This window comes from Sciurus vulgaris (assembly GCF_902686455.1).
Source record: "Sciurus vulgaris genome assembly, chromosome: 13".
Taxonomy (NCBI): Eukaryota; Metazoa; Chordata; class Mammalia; order Rodentia; family Sciuridae; genus Sciurus; species Sciurus vulgaris.
Genome location: NC_136474.1, coordinates 74,392,899 through 74,414,067, shown reverse-complemented (window position 1 = coordinate 74,414,067; position 21,169 = coordinate 74,392,899). Strand labels below are relative to the sequence as shown.

At 44.4% G+C, this 21,169-nt stretch overlaps 1 protein-coding gene and 1 long non-coding RNA gene across 5 annotated transcripts in view; one reads left to right on the top strand and one right to left on the bottom strand.

Moving 5' to 3' along the window:
• MYO5B (myosin VB) overlaps positions 1 to 21,169 on the top strand; it is a 377,648-nt gene that overhangs the window by 60,456 nt on the left and 296,023 nt on the right. The window lies entirely within an intron of this gene.
• LOC306643240 overlaps positions 1 to 21,169 on the bottom strand; it is a 150,209-nt gene that overhangs the window by 37,953 nt on the left and 91,087 nt on the right. The window contains exon 2 of the long non-coding RNA XR_013758862.1: positions 3,262 to 3,729. This is a non-coding gene — a long non-coding RNA (uncharacterized lncRNA). The remainder of the gene's footprint in view (positions 1 to 3,261; positions 3,730 to 21,169) is intronic.

Below are 21,169 nucleotides of genomic sequence, written 5' to 3'. Positions count from 1 at the left end.
CCTGGCTACTTACAATCTTCCTAAGAGGGCAAGGGAAAGAAATGTTAAAAACAGACGGTGCAGTTTAGGAGCAGGAAGCCTGGATTGGGAGTCCTGACTCATAGGTCTTGATCTGCTTAAGCTCTTTTCTTGCTGTGAGACCTTGGGCAAGTGCCTTAAGCTCTCAATTTTTTCTCTTGTGTGTTACATGTTTCCATTTACAGTGCTGTTGGAGAGTAGGAACGAAATTACGGTGAGAGAACTTCAGAGACCGAGGCATACTGGCCCACCAGGAAGTATTGTTACTATAAATCAGTTGTGATCAGAGAAATGTAACAGAATGGTAGCTAAGAAATGAAGTTGAATTATAAGTGAAAACTGTTTACAGAAGCCCCTAACTCATCTGCAGATATCTCCAGAAGGTACCTGAACTCCAGCCTGCCGCCGCCTGGAGGCAGGGTTGGGAAGCTGAGCACTGAGTCCTGTGACCCGGCCGAATTGGTGCTGCGGTGCTGGCAGATTCTCAAGGACCCGCTCTTGGTCTGAGCCGGGTCTTAATGCCCCATGCTGGGCAAAAATACACTCATCTTTGCCCTCCTGTCTCTGGGAAAAGTTGAGGCTTTTCTGTTAAATTTTTTGTTGATACTAAGTGATCAGGATTGGAGAAACAGATTTTGGCTGGAAAGGGGGCCCAGCTGTGAGGGGCTGCTGGGGTACTTCTATTCTAAGGGCTGGTTACTCGAATATGACTTTCTGATCACTCATTCAACTGTTCGCTTAAAGCGATGCAAAATACACAAACCTATTTAAAAAAAAAAAAAAAAAAAAAAAAAACTTCTGGTCTGAGTATTGGATCTTGGAAGACCAGAGCAAGACAGGGAAGTGGTGGGCCAAGAACTGGGTGGGAGGCTGTGGCACCAGAGTCACAGGAGGCTGCAGGAGTGGTGGGGTCCAGAACAGAGGCTCAGACCAGCTTCTCTGCAGCTGTCTCGCCCCTTTCTGGGACGTACCTTCTCTTCTGGTACTGATGTTCCTGAGGAGTAGAGTGGGGAAGGGCCCCCTGATGGGCTGTTGCTCCCTGCAGCATGAGAATGCAGACAGCTTCAGGAAGAGCTGGCCTGCTTCCTGAGATGCCGGGTGTTGGCCTTGCCCTTCCTGTCTGGATTCTTCTGGAATTGCAAGCCTCTGGAAGGACCTCGGCAAATAACTTGTCAAGAGATTTCCTGTTTTACTTCCTAAGCCATTGAGCAAGTGTGACTTTGCAAGCTAAAGGCCTTGGTGAGCTGGAGCCGGGAGGAGGGAATGAAGAGGCTTGAGTCCAATGTTTTTAGAGGAAGTAATGAAGCCAAGAGGACAGTTCTTAGCTGGGCGGCCTGTGCCTTAGGGTTGGTATTTTAATTAGCAATCTATCAATGCAGTACTGAATAATTTAGAACTAACGAAAGCCAACCAAGGCCCCATGTGGCACTTCACATAAGTGCAATATAAATACAGTACAGCCTTAGCTCTGTGAAATTTACAACTTTCTCTAATGGTATATTTTATTTCGGGTTGTTCGTTTAACCTAGGCTGTAAGCCCCCAGGGCAGCAGTGGCCTTTGTGCTGAATACATAGGTTTCTACAAATGATAGTCGAGTGGATTTTGCCTCACCCATGGGACCAGATGGCAGATGGGCTTGGCTAAATTTATTTGAAGGCTTGAACGTTCAAGTTATATTGCTTCAAAAAATTGTGGCAAGCCCTAGGCATAGGAGATGATCTCCGCCTATGGATCATTGCCTGTCTCAGCTGGGGTAGCTGAGGTAGTGGGGGAAAGGATGGCTTAGATAGCCAATAGGATTTGGGTTAGAGGACAGTAAGGAGAAGCATTTCCATGACCTTTCACAGTAATCCAGTTCTGTGGGTTTTTTTTTTTTTTTTTTTTTTTTTTTTTTTTTTTTTTTTTAAGCTATTTGCCTTATTTTTCAATTGCTATAAATCGAGTCTCTAGAGGTTGGGACAGTTGATCATACCTCTCTAGGTTGAACAAAAGGGTTGAGTGGTGTGGAGCAGGATGTGGAACTGAAGGAGATGAATGGAAGTGTGCCAGAGGTCCTTTGTAGCCATCATTTACATGACTTGGACTGTTCTTTCCAGCTGGTGATAGTCTCAAGCCTGAAAAGACCTCAGCACCTGCAGAGGTGCCTGTGTGAAAGAACTCTCCAGTTGCCTCATACACAGGGTGCTCAGTGCTGTTGGACTTTTCAAATCATACAAGGAGACGGAGGGAGTCTTCTGTAATGCAAGGCAAGGAACTATGGAAACATGGGAAATTCATTACTTACGGCATTATGCTGGGGCCTTTATCCAGTTGTCGGGGTGGCAGTCACTGAAATAATGCTTAGGGAATTCTGTTAACTATTCATCCTTATCTAGGGAATGCTTTCCTTAAGCTTTCTTGGCATCTTTCATACTCAAAATTGAAACCATCGATTCAGTGTGTGCCTTCAAGATGAGCAGTTCTTTCCAAATGCCATAAAAGTTGATACCCAAGATTATGATCTTCAGAAAGCACAATCTTTCCTACTTGGATTTGGCTATAAAAGATATCTAGGGAAAACTAAGTTATTCCCCTTCTCCTAAAAGGTGTCCATGTCAGTAGAGCTTTTATAATATCTTTGACTCAACTGATTTCTTAATGAATCTTACGAAATGAAAACTATTAGTACTTTCTCTTGGTAAGTGGGAATAAGGAAGGGAAACTTATTTTGTGTACATGTAGTTTAAACTTGTAATGAGCTCAATTTTAAAAATACTCCAGATAAACGGGAGAAGACTCTCAAGGGATAATAGTCTGGAATTGAGATACAGGTGTGTGTGTGTGTGTATGTGTAACCTGATAAAATGGGAAAGTCTCATCTTTTGAGGCTTAAAGATCAACAAAATCAGACAGGTGGAAGGCCCTAGGTTCTCTCTCCAGCACCACAAAAATGATCCAAATATTAATCATGGCTGTTTAAGATAATTGGGCTGCTGTTGCCAATATTCAGGGCACCACGTGCTTCAGGTTTCAGGTAGACTGAGGACAAAGGCCGGAGTGCCACCATTGACAATCAATGACCTCACCCAGGAGGATGCTCCATAAAGCATGCGCCTCCAGTCCTGGGGCCAGGGTCTGTTCTCAGGTAGCTGTGAAGGGCATGGTGACGAATACAAAATCCAGCCTCTTTGAGCCACTGTGACTCACCCGGCATAGGTGAGACACCCCTGGTAACAGAATGAAGAGGGCAGTCTTTATCTGACTTGACATTGGGGGAGTGTGCATGATTGTCCATGCACTGTGCAATCTTTGTGATGAAAGGAACCTAACGCTTCTGATGAAGCAGTGGGTGAACAGGACTTCTGGGGTGGAAAATCTGACTAGCTGGACTTTATTTTTGCAGTGCTGAGGATGGAACCCAGGGCCATGGACTTGTGAGGCAAGCACTTTTTATCGCTGAGGTACATCCCCAGTCAGGTTGTTAGTCAGTGACATTCTAGTAGATGTGCATCTTGGGTTTTGCACGAGTTAACCTTCCAAATCTGTAGACCTGCAACCTGACCTTTGCAAAATAGGACCATGCCCAGCACACTGTGGGCACTCCCAAATGCTGTCGGGTACCTGATAAATTGTAAACTTCCCCTTGAAAGAAGGGGACTTTGTGGGACTGCTGTGGGGTGCAGAATTTATACATGGTGATAAAAATCAATGCTGAACTGACTCCCCCAAAACTTCTTGATAATACTTGTACTAGAAATCTGAGCTGGGCACAGTGGTGCCTACCTGTAATCTGTGCAGTTTGTGCTGAGGCAGAGAATGGCAAGTTTGAGACCAGTCTGGGTAATTTGAGATACTATCTCAAAGGATGGGGGTATAACCTAATGGTAGAACACTTGGATGGCATGTACTGAGCCCCGAGTTTCAATCCCCATCACTGCCAAAACAAAAACCAAATTTCCCATTTCTGCCTACCTGGCTCAAATAGGAAGTTTATGGAATATAGACATGAGGTTCTCAACTGGGATTTCAGAGCAGATTAGAGACCCTGTCAGCCATGCTGCTGCCTCATTACCAAAGTGAACAGACTAGGCTGGTCTGGAGTACAGGCTGACGGTGGGAGGGCCACCGCTGTGGACCACCTGTTCACTTGCAGCTGGAACAATTCTGGCCTGTGAGGGGCACTTGGTATATGCAGAATAAGTTGTTTCTGCCCAGCTTGCCTTTAGAAAGACAATCTGATGGGTCCGATTACTCTGGCTTTGTTGGGAAAGGGGCTCAGTGTTGTCAGAAGGGCATGCAGAGAAGTTCCCAGTTTCTAGCATCCAGGCCTGATGGGGACTGATCGTAAGGAAGTAAGATACGTGGAGAAATGGGGCTTGTGTGCCCCACGAAAGCCATGCTGACTTTCTGCCAGAGCTGTTGCCAGGAGTTTCCCTTTATTAATGTGGCAGGGAGATAAAGGCCTTGAATATGAAGTCTGCAGGGCTGGGCCACCATTGGGGTGGAAGGAAAACATGTAACACCTATGGCTTCCCTGTTTGCCCAGCTCTTGGGGTGGAGGGCACTCGGAATAGATGTCACCCTGAAATGAGTGAGCCATGCTCTGTCCACTGTGAGTTCTGGGTCAGGGTGGATGAATTGCTTCAGGGAGGAACGAGGAAACATGGGAAGAAAAGTAAATATTAGACTGGGTGGGCTTTCCCTTCATGGGGGTTTGTTTACATGACATCTTTGGAATCATCTTTGTCTTGGAAAGCTGACAATATCGACTGCAGTTCATTTCAGATGCAATTGCTCTAAGCTCCATGAAATCATTTTTGTTATTAGTTAAAGTTGCAAACACCATGCAAAAAGATCGTGGACCCACGAAATGTGGTTGCCTCCCTGTTTGTAAAAGGAGCTCTCTCCACCAAGGGCACTTGGCTTTGGGAGGTGTTGCTTTTGGTACCTTGGAGAGTAGGAGGGTAGGTAAAGCCTGCCCTGAGAAGAGGAGGAGGATGGGTGTGGTTCTGTGCTTCCTGTCTCTTTGGGGATGCTATGCTGACTTCTGGTTGGAGGTGGTGATGCCTCAAAGGTCGGCCCAGTGTGGCGCTGAGTCTGAACATCCATGAATGGTAGATGATTGTCTGACGCCCTTGAGAACCACGAAGGGGATGTGGTTGAGGTTCAGTGGTCAAAAGTTGGCTTTTAGAATGGACCAAATACGGCCAGATGCCCTGTTGTGCTTTCCCTTCCCCTCAATTACATGAGACTGGCTGAGCAGCATTGCCAGTCCTTAAGTAAAACGAGTCCTTCCAGGTGAAGGTTGTCATTGTTAGAGCACAGCCCTTCCAGATCGTCAAACGTTAGTCATTCTACTTACCTGAATCTGCAGTGTCAAAAACTGAGCACAGGGATTCCCATGTTGGGTGGCAGAGGTATTACGACAGCCTGCTTGCACTTGGCAGGAACTTGAATTGGGTGGGGAAGGGGACACTCAACATTCTGAGGTTGTTTCCTCACACCTTTGCTGCTGGAGGACCTACAGATGGAGAAAAAATTTTGGAACCTGATCTGGAAAGCTTAAGCTGAGGACCGTTTCAGAAACAGCCCTTCTCCTGTAAGACTGAAGCTTAAAGGAATTTGGGAGTACAGTGGTATCCTTGCAAGAGGGGTCCTTTCTCTGCCCTTCACTGGAAAATACTGCCAAAGGAGTGACCATTGGTCATCTGCATTGCAAGCAGGTGACTGCCTACGTAGCCCTTCTGTAAACTTAGTGATGCAAAAACCTGGTTGCCCTGCCCTAGACTGACCTCCTCGGCCTTCCTGGCTTTCTGAATGAAACATCTTTAACTCTTCATTGTTTCTTCTCTAGAAAGTTCTTTAGGTTTGACTGTCCCATTCCTGAGTGCCAGCAAGAAGGCTCCTGCCTTGAGCTGTGTCTTGATGTTCTGGTCCTTGGAACACTTGGCTGTGCTTCCTAGTTGCCCATAGTAGGCTCTCTGCCTAGAACTGGTCTCTAAGGATGCTTTCCAGGGTCACTGATTGCCCCACAGGAGACTGAGGGAAATGAGGGCAGCAGGGGTATAACCATTAGGGTTAGAGGGTTAGGTCTGCATGTGTAATTTTTTTTTTTTTTTTTTTTAAATGTAGAATGGAGTAAGAGCAGCTGTGGAGCCCTGGAACACCTAACCTTCCTTTCCTCTGTATCCCTTCAGTGTCTGACCACACAACTTTTTTTCTCTGCAGGAAGAAGGGGCTTCCTTTCACTGTTAACTGTGAGTTAATCTTAGTGAGCCCCACAGGGGGCAAGCACAGCTTTTAGAGCTTTGTGCTGAACCCATGGGGTGGTTGGTCAGGGTGGACTTTAGGCATGAGTGCTGTCTCCATAAAATTATGAACTTTATTTGGAATGGAGAGTAGGGTGGGGAGGGATATGGAGAGGTAAGTTCATTGAGACTTCACTTGGTGCTGGGTCCTCAAGATTTGTTCACTTGCAGATAAGTAGGATTAGTGAAAGTTCAGGGGGAATATTCTAGCTCAGTTCAAGGATTCAACTTTGAGATGACATCAAGTGATCACTCAAGCTGTGCCCTGAGCTCCCACTACTAGAGGGACTCTGGGTGGAGGGGAGGGGATGCCCTGTTTTTTCGTGGGTGCTCTTTCCCTGTGGCTGGTTCACAGGACCGTGTTAAACTAAAGAGCTGCCTTTTTTCCAAGGAGTTGTTACTTGGGGAGGATTAAAATGCATTCCTTTGGAGAACATTGGTGATAGTTTCTGAAATTAAGCATTAAGTAGTCTATAGAATCTGGAGGTCAGGGAAGCTATTTCCCACCATTTCAGAGAACAGGGCTATACCCAAAGACCTACCTATGGGCCCCTTTTCAATGCCAAGTCCTGTGACCATTTCTTCTGTACAGATAACTTGTGGGGACCTGTTGCTTGGCCTTGGCCTCAGCAGATGATATAGTTAAGCATAAGGGGAGTGGGGAGCACTCTAAGCAGGATTGTCAGGGAGCCATTATTCTGGGTTAATCTAAGTTGGACATGCAAATGCACCCCACACAGGCCCAGTGTATCTTCTACCTTATACTTACATGGCTATTTGCTTCAAGTTTCATAACTAAGTATTGACTTGACATGTTGTACATGTTAGCATATGGTCCCATCAGTGGGGGGAGCTGCCTCTTGCCCATGTCATTCATGGCTGTGTAAATACTGTTGACATTGAGTCCTTAGAAGCCAGCCTGTTCACATTTGTGCCCGACATCTATGTGGGTATAGTTTTGCATGTGTGAATGAGGGTCAAGCAGAAGACTGTGTCTTTGAAGCCCAGTCTTGAATGGGGGTCAGCAGCACAAATGATGCCAGATAGAACAGGAAGTTGGTGGTGAATAAGAGGGTGTAGGAGATTGTATGGTTGTGATCTGGAGGAGTCCAGTGGGCCTTGGGAGACTGAAAATGGACAGGGGTCACTTCAGGAGGTTTGAGGCAATGTAAGACCTGGAGTAGAAGATACTTGTTGGAATAGTTGGGAGATAAGTCTGTATTGGGCAGGAAGAGGAGTTGGGAATTGATGTAATGTGGGTGGATGGGGAGGCATCTGTGAGTTGAGAAACATATGGTACCTGAAAGAGCATCTGGGAACACAAAGTCTTACTCTTCTGCACTCTAATGGTAGATTGGATTGTCAACATTTGTAAGCTTCAGTGTCTGGGGGTTTTAAATTGGGGTCAACTGTAAAGTTGGTTATGAGGATCAAAGAAAGGTGAAAGCTCCTTAAAAATGTTACGGGGTGGGAGATCCAAGATGGTGAACTAGAGGGAGGCTGTGTTCTTGGCTCTCTGTAACTCAGGTCCAAGCAGAGGAAATCTTTGCTGCTCATTGATCCCCTGCTATTACCCCATTCGTCCACCTTGATCACCCGCACTCTGCCAGCATATTGACTACTTTTTGAGTGCAGATCACTCACTGCCACCTATCATCCACCATTTGCCTGTTTGCCTGCCTCTTGCCTGCCCATCACTTGTCTTTCACCTACCCCTCACCCAAGGTTCAGCTGCTGATTGTCCTCCAGTAGCCTGCAGACAGCCAGTGGATCACCAGCTGCCTGCTGTTGCCTGGAAGTCCACTGTCACAGTACCCGCAGGCTTTGTTACATGTGACTACTGCCATTTTGAGACAGCAGGCAGGACCTGCAGGATCCACCAGTCTGACTGACCATGCCCTGTTCCAGGACCCCTGCCCAATTGACAGAACCCCCCCATGGACCATACTGCAGCTCCCTGTTTGCAAACAAATTTGAAGCCAGTGTAGCTATTATGGATTATCCTGGAAGTGGAAGTTGCTGTTTCTAGGTGGGACCAATCCCATCCTGAGATGCCTGCTGGAGACTGGAAGCTCATTTTTGGGTACCTCTCACACATCAGGCTACTGAGGACTGGGAAGTTTGAGTAGATTTTCTTTTTTTTGAAAAATTTTAAGTTTTTCTTGCTCTGTTTTCCTCTTACTTACCTGTTTCCTCAGTCTTTCTCCCTTCTCTCATGCTAACAACTAACTTTTGATTCTTTCACTCTTCCTATCTAGTATTGCTATCTTTTATCCCATTAAGTTATATTCTACATACCTCCCCATTCTCTATCCACCATTAGAAATTGTAGACCTCATTGCAAATCAATTTGATATAGATAATAATTGACTCACCTGTTTATTCTGACAGTATTGTTAACATCTTCATAGGGGTTGAGTTTAGGGCTGCATATTGTCTGTAGTGGGTGCTGCTAATATTGATCTCCCCTTAAAGATGATTTGGAAACCTGCAGGGTCACTAAGCTTTAGGGTGAAAACTGCAACACCCAAGATCTGCACTGCTAGAGGGGAAGATATAAACAACATGAAAAAACAAGGGAAGAAAATGTTCCAAACAAAGGTTCTATATTAATAGAATCAAATGATGGCATGACAGAGAAATGTGAGAGGGAACTCGGGATATACTTAATTAAAATGATTCATGAAGCAAAGGATGAGCGAATGCAGGCAATGAATGATCACTCCAATAGAGTTAAAAGAGCAATTACAGGAAGCAAAAGATCATTTAAACAAAGATTGAAATTCTGAAAAACCGAACAAATCCTTAAAGGAAACATACCAAAAAACCCAATGGAAAGCATCACCAACAGACTAAATCACTTTGAAGACAGAACCTCAGACAAGACAAAAACTTAAAGTTGACCAAACAGAAGATGGTAAGAAATCATTAATGGTACTTTCAAAGACCATGAGATATCATGAAAAGATCAAATTTAAGCGTTAACGGTTGAGGAAGGCAGAGTAAGCCAAAGGAATCTATTCAAAGAAACATCAGAAAATTTCCCAAATCTGAAGAACGAAATGGAAGATGAACTATGAGAGGCTTACAGAACACCAAATGCACAAAATCACAAGATGCCAACACCAAGGCATTTATAATGAAAATGTGTACCATCCAAAATGGATAGGATTTGAAGGCTGCTAGAGAAAAGCATCAGATTACATATAGGGGGAAACCAATATGGACATCAGATTTCTCAGCCCAGACCCTGAAAGCTAGAAGGACCTGGAACCAACTTATTTCAAGCTCTGAAAGAACATGGCTGCCAACCAAGAATCCTATACCCAGCAAAACTAAACATCAGATTTGAAGACAATCCTTCCATGACAAACAACAGTTAAAGAATTTACAAAAAGAAAGCCTGCCCTACAGAACATTCTCAGCAAAATATTCCATGAGGAGGAAAGGAAATACAACAATGTAGGTCAGCAAAGGGAGGAACTACCCTAAAGGAGAAACAAGTCATACTTAAACCAAAAATAAGTCAAAATGACTGGGAATACAAATCATCTCAACCCTGAATGTTAATGGCCTAAACTCATCAATCAAAAGACAAAGACGGGCAGATTGGATTAAGACCCAATATTATGCTGTCTTCAAGAGATTGATCTCATAGAAAGACATACACAGATTAAAGGAGAAAGAATGAGGGAAAAAGCATACCATGCACTAGGACTGTTAGTTTAAAAAAGGGGGGGAGGAGGGATGCGGGGGAGAGATGGGGTATTCCATCCTTAAAGTGAACTTCCAGCCAAAGTTAGGGATAAAGGACACTTCATACTGCTTAAGGGAACCATAAATTGGGAAGACCTAACAATGGTCAATGTTTATGCCCCAAACAATGGCACATCCATGTATATCAAAATCCTCAATTCCAGGAATCATAATAGACCATAACACACAAATTCTGGGTGACCATAACACGAAAATTCTGACATTCTGGTCAGAATGCATGAGAAAATGCTTTCCCCTCCAGAGTCACATCAAACATTAGCTAACTTTGGATTTTTGCCAATGGGGGGAGAGAACAGTCATCTGCAGTTTTAATTACATCTTTTTAATGGGTGAAGTTAACTATACTAATAGGAAGTTTTAGTTCCCTTTTCTTTTGAAAGGGTTATGATTTTTGTCAATTTACATGTTAGGAAGGATAGCTCTGATAAATATCTAAATATCTCCCTTAGTTGTATGTGTGTGTGTTTTTAAGTTCATGATGCTGCTTTCCACTTACATAAAAATCAGGTTTTTTTTTTTTTTTTTTTTTTTTTTTTAACAAAGTACCAGTGAAATAATTCATGACTCGGAGTTTGAGTCAAAGGTTAGATAGTTCTTGTTAACTCCAGATTTGCAAAAAAAAAATCACAAGTTTTCTTATTCAATGGTTGTGTTATCTTAAATAAAAAAACTTTGGCTCATATGGAATTTATCACGGTATGAGGTAAGGCAGGGATATTACTTATCCCTATAACATTGATTACTTTTCTCAGTGATTTGAGATGATCTCTTATACACTGAATTTCTATGAGTGTACTTCTGGGCATTCTGTTTTGCTAATAGACCAGTATGATACTCTTAAACTTAGGCTTTTGAAATGTCTTAATGTGTTTTCATGCTGATCCCACTTACATGTTTTTTTCCATTTAAATTTTAGCATCAGGTGATAGCTTAAAACTTTCCACTTATTTTTGGTTAAACTCACAAATTTGCACAATAATATGGTCCTACTTGTGGAAAGGCTATTTTTGCCTTCAGTGGCATTTAATTTTTATTTTAATAGTCTCACATTTTTGACAAACATATTAATGTATTTGTTACTGCATATATGAAATCTTCCATTAAACATTCCAAAAGATTGAATATATGTAAACTGATTTTGTATGTTAATTTTGTACTTGGTAATCTAATTCAGCTGTTACTATTTGTAGTAAATTAATGAAATATCTTGAATCTCCAAAAATGTTGGGTTGGTGCATATGAGATTTACTGCAGGGACTGCAGTCTTTAAAGATCAGTCAGTGGAGAAGGGATCTTTTCCTTGACAGCATAAGGATGGGGGAGTTGGAAGGAACATGAACAAAAATTCAGCTCTTGTATGATCTCTTCAGAGGAGATCCTTCCAGAGTTGACTGGGTTCAGTGAACCTGCCTTTGAGACTGAGGGTGCACCTTCTCCACCAGGGTTTGCCCACTGCCAACCCCAAGAAGTGATCGACAACACCAGACAAACCTGTTTAACCTATGGAGACTGCCCAAGAAGTCAGTGAATTGAGACGTTTGTCTCATGGTTATGCATGAGAGGAGCTATAGAATTCAGTGCTTTGTGTACCCAACCCTCAGTTGGAAATGTCTGTTGATAGCCATAATGGCACAGTGATGTTGTGCTTTTAACCTGGGAAACTTCATGGAGTTCATACACTGTCACTCTTGCCCAGTCATGTGCTCACCTGGCTTCCACCTGTTAGGTGGTTGATGGCTAAAGCTTCTGCCTCAGAACATGGGCTTTGTTTGGAAGGGAGACAATGGGCAGTTTTTAGATGGAAAGTCAGGTAACTGGCATTCTTAATGTTGGCCATGGACCCTGACTTGGCAAAAAAGAATCGTGTCATCTCCTTGGGCTTTTTGCTTGCCTTTGGGAGATTTTGGACCAGGTGATTTTTTTTTTTTTTTTAAAGTGATCTTCCCAGGTACTTGTAATGGTTCTCCATGTAGTAAGGTGTAATGAGGAAACTGTAAATACGTGAACAGACCAGATGGAACAATTCATGCAAAGGAAGATGTAAACTGGGTCCTACTTGACAGAAATGGCTCTGCCAAGAAGGTAGAAAGGTGTATGGAATGTTGATACCTGTGTATAAGGAGTAGAGGTCTACCGCCCAGTCAAGGGAGGTACTAGGTGTGTGAAAGTTCCAATTTCCTCAGCAATGCCCACATGTGGGCTTAGGGGATCCAGGTATCTGTTTCAGCCCCTTCTTTGTGATATAAATGGCATGTCTTGTACACCAGACATGCACTTAGCATTTGCCATGTGGCTCCACAAAGACCTTAGGAAAATGCCATGCAGATGACACTGAACCATTGCTTCCCTGGACCTTTCCCTCCTGGTCCCTGTTACCAAGCTACATTCTTAAGGAATGCCTTCATAGGCCCACTTCCACTTGACGTGTGCTCCTACCCTGCTTTGCTTCTGTGAAGATGCCTATGCGTGTGAACTTGTTAATGTAGTAAAAATTCCGCTTGAACCTGCAGAGTTCTGGTGACTTATTTTTTGTAGAATTTCACTGTTTGCCCCAGGCACTGGGTACATGCATGGTTCTACTGTGGTTGTGGTCTACTGGGAACCATGAACACTGAATTTCCATGTAGACGTGAGATGTTTGGGCACTGTAGTGGAAAAAGAACAGGGTGGCATAAGAACCAGGACACCTATTTTAGATCTGAGGTTGAGGATGACTTTTGAGGAAGCAAAAAGAAGCTAAAAAAGGAAAAGGGTTTGATTGGATTTGGGGAGAAATAGGGCTCAAGCAGAGAAAAACCAGTACAAAGGGCCAGGGGCAGAAAGGACTTGCCATGTTTTAGGTTAAGATACTTCCCTAGTTAGGCCTACCTTTACACTTAGAGGTAGGGGGTAGAGCTCAAGAACCACTTGATGTGGATCTTAGCATCTTGAAATGGCAAACTTTGGTCAGTAGGCAACAATGCACGTCATGTTAAACCGCAGATACATGATGTCCCCTGGAAGTTGATGTTAAATATGAAACGTTTTAAATCCATGTTTTAGAACTCCAGTGGCTTTATTCTGCTTAGTTTGGTCAAGGTTTTAGAGTTGGAACACTGAATCTGGGTAAGCTGTGGTCCCAGAATAAAGCATGGCCTCTTGGTGCAGCGTCATTGTGCAGGACCATAGCAGGTGCTGTTTACTTTCAGCACCTGAACCAGGAGGTAGCCATGCATCCAGAAATTCTTAACTGGTCACAGGGAATTGCTCTTCTGGTAGGTAAAGGCATAATCACCGAGTCTAAGTGAATACATTTAGCTTCTTCCTTCTCATGCATCTGCTCTAGTAAGAGAAATGAAATGAAACACTCATTGTGCTCGTGGGAGGGCCCGGCAAAGCCATTTAATGACTCTTCTCCAATTAATTTGGGAGCAGTCGGGTCTTTCATTAGCCTGTAGATAAACTGCCAGAAGGTGGTTAGAAGTGGTGGCGGGTATAAAAACCTCAGGAAAAACTTAAACTCAAAATAGACAAAAGAAATCTATTACTCGAAGATTGCCAAGATAAGTCTCTGAATAAAACCATTTAGTTTTAAAAACCTTGTTCTGATTTGGGTCACAGTTTAAAAGAAAATAGTTGGATAAGTTCTCACCAAGTGCTTATTTTTAATTAAGGTGCAGTGTAATGAAAGTATTCCAGCAACCTTTCGGGACTCTTGACTCTACCCACATGTGATGTGGCTTAGTGTTATGTGACTGTCTTGGGCCTGGAGTGATGGCAGCTACCATTTGGAAGGCCTCTCAGTGCCAGAAACCTCACGTTATACACAAATCGAAAAGTTTGCTTTTTTTTTTTTCCTCCCTCCAGATCACTGAGTTAAACCACTAGGAGAAAACTGCCGAGTTGTAGGATTCTCTTGAGGTAGACCTTTCTAGTCCTTCATTTTCTTACTGTCATAAGCAGAGTACCTGGAAGGCAAATGGGCTTTGGGGCGTTAGCTTTGTGAACTTGTCTACCATGTAGGGCCACTGTCAGGACTCCTGTGGGACTATCTTGGATGCCTGAAATTGACCTGATTTTTTTTGAGGATTTTCTGAGAAGGGAACTTGAACGCTGTCCTCTGGCCATTCATTCTAGGGCTTTAAACAGCCCTTGCTGCTGGGAAATTCTTCCTTATCATTAATTCTGGTCCCTCCCGCCTCAGTGTTGGCCTGTCCCAATTAGAACTGTTTGTTGAACAAGCTAATGGATTATTAATCTGCATTTTTGCTTGTTAAGCATATTGTGTTAAATGCCCTCATGGTGCTTCCAGATAACAGAGCAAATGTGAATTCAGTCAGATGTTTCTGTGGATTAAAGCGGTGCAGTAAGATTGAGAACTGTTGGCCCAAGCCCTTTGAATTCCCTCGTTGTGGCCACCACCCCTTCCCAGTGTGCTGGCAGGCTGAGAATAACCTTTACCAATTAAGGCATAGTGTGGAGCACTTACTGTTTGAATTTAAAAGTCCAAGGGACCAAATCTAGTGTGCAAAGAGACTTTGTAGCTTTGTGTTGTGAGGTCAGGATCGTCCGTGTTGCTTGTTTTGACAAGCTTCAATTTTAAATTCACAAACTGATAGGATAATCTTGAGCTCCAACATGGGAATCTCCAGAATAAGAAAAAAATCCACATCCCTCTACCCCTTTTCTAACCCCTCTTCCTGAGAAGTAGCCTCTTCAGGCACTTGCTGTCTACGTACACAAGTGTGCAGGTGTGAACTGCTGTGAAGATAGAGGAGGCTCTGAGGTGAACTGTGGAGCCCCAGAGTCTGGCTGCCCTGGGGGTGTTCAGAGTCCTGGCCTCATTGGCATCCTGCTGTACTGACTGATCATACGTAGAGGTGTGCTCAGAGCCTCTGGGGCCAGGGAGCCAGGACACTGCAGTTTTGGACACGGGCTTTACCCAAGTCTCCACTCACAGGCTGACCTGGTTTTATCTTTATAAATAAGACTGAATATTTGTCATGCATCTGATGTTCCCTGTTAATAAATTACCAGAATATATTCTATTACCTTGCATTGCTGTTAGGATGACACCTCATTGCACACGAGATCCCTCCTAACTTGACAGAACTGTGAAGTTAACAGTTAAAGCACTACATTCATAAACTTTATGGAGGAGCATACATGTCCATAACTCACTGCAGTTAGAATGTACAATACAAATGTGCCACATCTTACTAGGTAAATTAGAATTCACATGGGTCCTAACTAAATCACAGGATATTGGTATTCTTGCGAGAGACCTAATAGGAGGTTAAATTACCTGCTCTGTATAGCTAGGACAATGAGAAAACAACTTCTACAGGAATGGGCATGAAAATGCCATGAGCAGTAACTTAAATTCTGTTGCCTGTGATTTTCAAAAGGAAAATTGATTCTAGCTGCCGCTTCCCTAAGGGTGGAATACAGAATTCACCAACGTATAAGCCAGGGGCTTGAGTGACTTTTCAGTGCATTAAGTTTCAATTGCTTTCCGTTCCTAATTTTACTGAGTACCTGAAGTTTCTCTGAATAGTCATATGCAATGGGAACTTCTTAATTCTTGTCAGCAGAACTTGGGAAATTACTATTTTGGCATTCCTTAGTTTTAAAACCAAATAGTCAATAACAATGAAACACTTGAGGCAGATTTGTTTAGGTCACATGGACCTGTCTGATCTGGATCTGACAGTGTGTGCTATCATGACCTGGGTTGTCAAACTTGGATGTGCCTGGGCATAAAAGAACATGCTTTTAAGACTGGTTCCAAATGCTTAGAGGTTCCAATAAACTTTGAAATCACCAAAATTAGAGGAATTCTGAAAGTACGGACACCTCACTGAGTGTGTGTCGTCTTCGTTTAATGTAGCAGGGATGCCCTTAATTTCTTGAACAGTAATCTGATTGCTCTAGGACTACCCTATGGGTCAAGTCCTTAAATGCCCAAGAAAGCAGTTGCTGCAAGAGGCAGGTGGCTGTAGTTGCTTGTTCCCTTTGTGAGGCACACATGGGGGATTTGTCTGGGACGTGGATTGGAAGGCTGTTCTGGTCACAGAAGCCAGTAAATGGAAGTGCCCTACAATGTGTTGGTCTTTGAGGAATTATGTTCAGAGACATCATCTTTATGATGACTTGGCACTCTGGTTTACATATTCCTTTATTCCAGTTGCTGTGCTCACTGCCCCTAGCTGTCTGAGTCGAGGAGGCACTGAACTGGTGGGGGTTCCCTTGGGATGCAGGCTCTGAGTTGCTGGTTTACACATCACTGGAGGCTGGAGCCTGGGAGCTGGTGTGACTCAGACTGGACCCTGTCCCAAAGAAATGAGACATACTACCTTGGTTCCAGGTGACCAGGTCAGTTAACCTTTGAAAAGCAAATTATGTGCTCCAGAGTTTGCAGAATGAGTTGTACAATCCTACTTCTGTTCAAGCTTAAATAAAAAATGGGTGTTTGAGAAGGAAAATGTAATCCTATATTACACTTCTAGTGGAATGAAGCAATTTGTGTAGTCTATTTTTTTTTTTGCATAATATGCTGGAGTTCATCCCAACTTTACAAGTGATGATACAGCCATACAGTTAGTGTTAGAGTCTATATTTAAATCTAGGTCTATGTGACATCAAAGCCCACAAATGTTAAAGTGAGACTTGAAAGAGAATTGAAGGTCATCATGTGAATTATGATTTTTGGAATTGAGACCCTTGAGGGTGCTGAGACCTAGAGTGACTGAGTGGTTGTCCTAGGTTGACTACCCTCTCGTTGGGGTCAGCTGGGGAAGGAACTGAGTGCCCAGTGTTGGCAGGAAGTTTGTGGTGGGTGGAAATGTGATTGCAATTCTTCATCCTTGGAATATCAGGCTAGTATACCAGCCGTGAACTGCAAGACCTTGGCGTGTTAAGGTTTGGCACTGTTTTTGCTGTGAGGAGGGAGTAGTGGGTGGGAAGCAAGAGAACTAGGAAACAAGGCAGCAGCAAAGCAAGCCTGGGGTTTGAAGGAAGCTGGAGTGTCTTCACACACCAGGGAGTGACCTGAGGCTTGTCCTAGGAGGTGGCATCCAAGGCTGGCATCTGGGACAGTGTCTTGAGGATTGGCCTTTAACAGTGAATGTAAAACCTGCAGAGCCACAACTTCTGTGTTGAGTGTAGGAAGGTGAGGCACGTGGGGGACGGTGGGGTGTTGAGCTGGGGCACAGCTTTGTTAGGTGCTGTGGCTTCCATTGCCTGTGTGGTGGTGTGTGTGTGTGGTTTTTTTTTTTTTTTTTTTTTTGTCAATGCTGGTAACCATTTCTGCCTCTCATCTACCTCCTGGGATCCTAGGAGTTGGCAATATAGTTACTTTGCTCCTGAGGAAGCGGATCCAATCAGTATTATGGATTTGAGACAGTGGTGGGCATAGGGATGAAGGACAGGAGGAGCTTCTGGTCCAGTCTCAGGTGTTAAGTCCACAGAGGCAGGGCTGTGTGCAAAGTGCTATAACAGGTCTGCACAGGGACTTGTGTTAAAGGTATCTTAGTTGTCAGGGAAGACTTCCTGGAGGAGGTGACCCTTAGACTTTCAGGGACAAAGTAATGAGAAAAAGTAGAAAGGATTTGGGAAATGGGGTCTGGAAGCATGAGAAAGAGTATTCAGGAAACTGGTGGTGGTTCAAAATGTTTGGAGTCTGGAAGAGTGGGTCTGTAACCACTGAGGTGGGTGGGTTCTGGGCCTTGATCAGGAAAGGCCTTAGGGTCTGTTTTTTCCCTGTAAGCAGTGGGAAGCCATGAGTGGATTTGACTTGATCACTAGAAGGAAAGGTTCAGGAGCCTGGGACAATGTCTCCTTTGCTGATGACTGTCTCTTTAGGCCTAGAACTGTGTCTCGCACAAAGCAGTTGCTCAGTGAAGATGGAGTGATGAATGAACTTCAGCTTTGTTTTTGGTAATCTGATAAGAGGCTGGAGTAGTAGAAGCAGGGGCACTACTGAGGAGTCGTAGCAATTTGGGTGACTCTGGAGGGGGGAGTAGAAGCCCACTTGGAGAGGTTCTAGGAAGACCACAGCTTCGCTGGGTGTGGCAGTGAAGGGAAAGCACTGAGGTGGACCCCCAGGATCCAGGGATTCTGACTTGGCAGCTGGAAGGAGCCGCCCAGGGTGGGGAAGGGGTAGAATGGTGAGCTCTCCGTGGAGCTGGGACGTTGCTGATGGAGAGCAATTCTGGAGTTGAGGGCGTCTGGACTGGAGACGGGATGAGGGAATTGTCAGGAATCAGATCTGGGGAGACAAGGTGCTGCCACTAGCCAAGCCCTGTGAAGTGGTGACCTTAAAGGACAAGAAGTCATGCAAGGTAGTGAAAAATGGTCCTGGGTGGGGTGGGGGTGCAGAGCAAACAGCACACATGAAGGCTGCCTCCCCTCCCCCAGCCCACCCCAGAATTAGCTGCAGAAACATTCTGTCCTATATCCCTCCAGCTGTTTTCTGTGCCTAAATACGTAAGCCTTTTATTTTTACCCAGATGGATTTGACTTTTATAACATCCCCTTCAGTTCTAAAAGTCTATGATTCATATAGGAAAAACATTTAAAGAGATCTTGGGAAAATATGGGTTGAGTGTTAGGACTGAGTTAATTCAGATTTAAGTTCTTGATGAAAGGGCAGAATTAAAAACGTTTGTCTGAAGCAGCCGGGGCTTGTCTCTGGTATTTGTGCCACTTTGCTGGGGATAATGGGACATGGGTGGTCCCGGTGGTGCAGAACCGAGCACAGCCCCTTGCTCCTCTGGCTCCTTCCTCCCTGTGCATCAGGCGGGTTTCCCAGGCAAGCCCCATATCCTGGCTGCCCTGAACTGAGGCTGGCTAGTGTGCAAAGGCACCAGCAGGGTTGTTGGAGGGCAGGCTCCTGGTTTGCTTTTTTTCTAACAATCAGGATTTCCTGTAAGAGGGCTTTCTCAGTCATCTCGACTGGATAAGAATCTGCCATTCACCAACTGTGTGACCTTGCACAGGTGACTGCTCAGGCCTTCGATTTCCCCATCTCCAAATGAGGGGCTTGACTTAGACCTCCAAGATTGTCTGGTCCAAGTATCTCATACACCTGGCCCATCTGCCTGCAGGGGCTGGGCCAAGCAAGGGTGGACTGAACGCCTATTGAAAAACACTCCTTGCTATCTGACTTGCTCTCAATAAATCATAATTAAATAGCTGCTATCTTCAGCTACCTTCTCCACCTTCTAGGGAAGTGGTATGCTAATTGGTACATTGAGAAGGGATGCTCCTTTAATTTACAAAACGGTGCAAAAAAAAAAAAGCCCTGAAGTGTATCGGTTTTGGTAAATGGTTTCTTCCATCAATGTCACAGGCCCCAGTGAAGACCAATGGAGTAACAAGTTGCAAATTCTAATTGGAATAACTTCTGAATTTCTAAAACACACATAAATGGGAAGCCATTTTTTTGCCCCTGATGTTTCTATATCCTTCAAAGGACATTTCCCCGCTACTTTGTTTGCCAAAATCTTTTTAGGGATAGCTAGTGGTAGGTTCAGTTTCCACCCTTTTGACTTTGGGTTGAAGCTGGTTGAAAAGGTTTGGTGGTTTTTTTCTTTCTTCTTTTTTGTTTAAAACTAATAGGAAAATACTTTTCATGATGAAGAAAATTTGTTTTTAAAGCTTTTCCAATCAACATTTTGAGATAACTCACTTTTTGGGATAATGCTCAGAGGATTGCTAGTCTTCTAAGACAGTTGAGTAGGTCCTTGGTAGTTTTTTGCATTCCAGAGGAAGTAGCCTCGGCTTCCCTCTGTTAAAATCTGTGGAAATGCCAGGCAGAAGCTTTGCTGAAAGATAGCAATTGATGCTTCTGCTGAAGCTCCCCTTCTCTGGATAATGGGTGACCAACCATGAGCCCTGATGTGCCCCCATACTGAGGGAGGACAAAGGTGTGAGCACAAGTCCTGCCAAAGCTTGTTCGTACCTGGGTTTTGGACTTGACCACCTGTGCGCGTGACATGATCTGGGGAGTTGACTGGTCATCCTTGGCTGTGTGTTTAGATGAATGCTGTGCATCTGTTAGGTGCTATGATGAGGGCAAAGACCTTGGAGATACATAATCATGTGCTTCATTCTGTGGACTCTTCCTGCATCTGTCCTGATGTTTCACTCAGTTGGAATACCAAGTTTTCCTTGAGCATGAGCAGCATTTTGTATTGCTGAAGAATAAGTGTTTCTTAGATCTCTTCAGGGTCATTCCAGATTCGATACTATTCTAGTGTACAGAACTCACGGAGAGCCTCTCCAAGTAGCTCCTCTTACACTTTTCACTGAGTTCTGCTTCTGGACAAGTGAAAAGCAGGTGTTTGAGAGGCCTGACACTGGGAAAAACTCCCTCCCAGAATAAAGAACCCTGTAAGCTCAGAGGGAAGCTGCAGGCAGGTAGCTTCAGGTTGGTGTGTAGTCCCAGGATTTATCCCAGGGGAACTTGCAGCTGGGGTAAGCCTGAGGGGCTACAAGGCCATACAGAGCTCTGTGCCAGTAGTGCTTGCTGGTCTAGTAACCATCATGCAGCACCTTGAGAAGGTGCAGGGGCGCTGGGGGTGATCGCTGTGGGGTATCGAGCCATCTGGTTGGCTTTGTGATCTACTTTCTACTTAAAGGGATTTCTTTGGTTCCCTGAACATTCCTCAGAGGGAGGGATGTTCCAGGTAGTAGCAGTTGTCTTAGTCATCAGTGGCCACTGAGTCCTGCACTTCATCACATCCCCAGAATTCCGTCCAATCAGTTGTCATCACAGTGGTGCCTCCCACCACTTCCACACAGTAGGCTGAAGCCATTGCATAAGGTGACAGTTGGGATACTGGATGGAGGACCTCCAGAAAATGGTCGAGTGCCCGTGTGGTCACAATAGGCATGCTACACACAGGCATGTGTGGAGTGATGGAAAGGGCAGACTGACCCATGCAAATGCCAGGAGGATTATGGCAGGTGTGTGGGAAGCAGTGGGACAGGTCTGCACCTGTGTTTGCCCAGCTCTGATTGTCGGTTGTATCCGTCCTTCCTATGGCTCACCAGAGAGCTGCTTCCTTGTGCTGATACTTGGCCCCTGATATTTCTTCCTCCA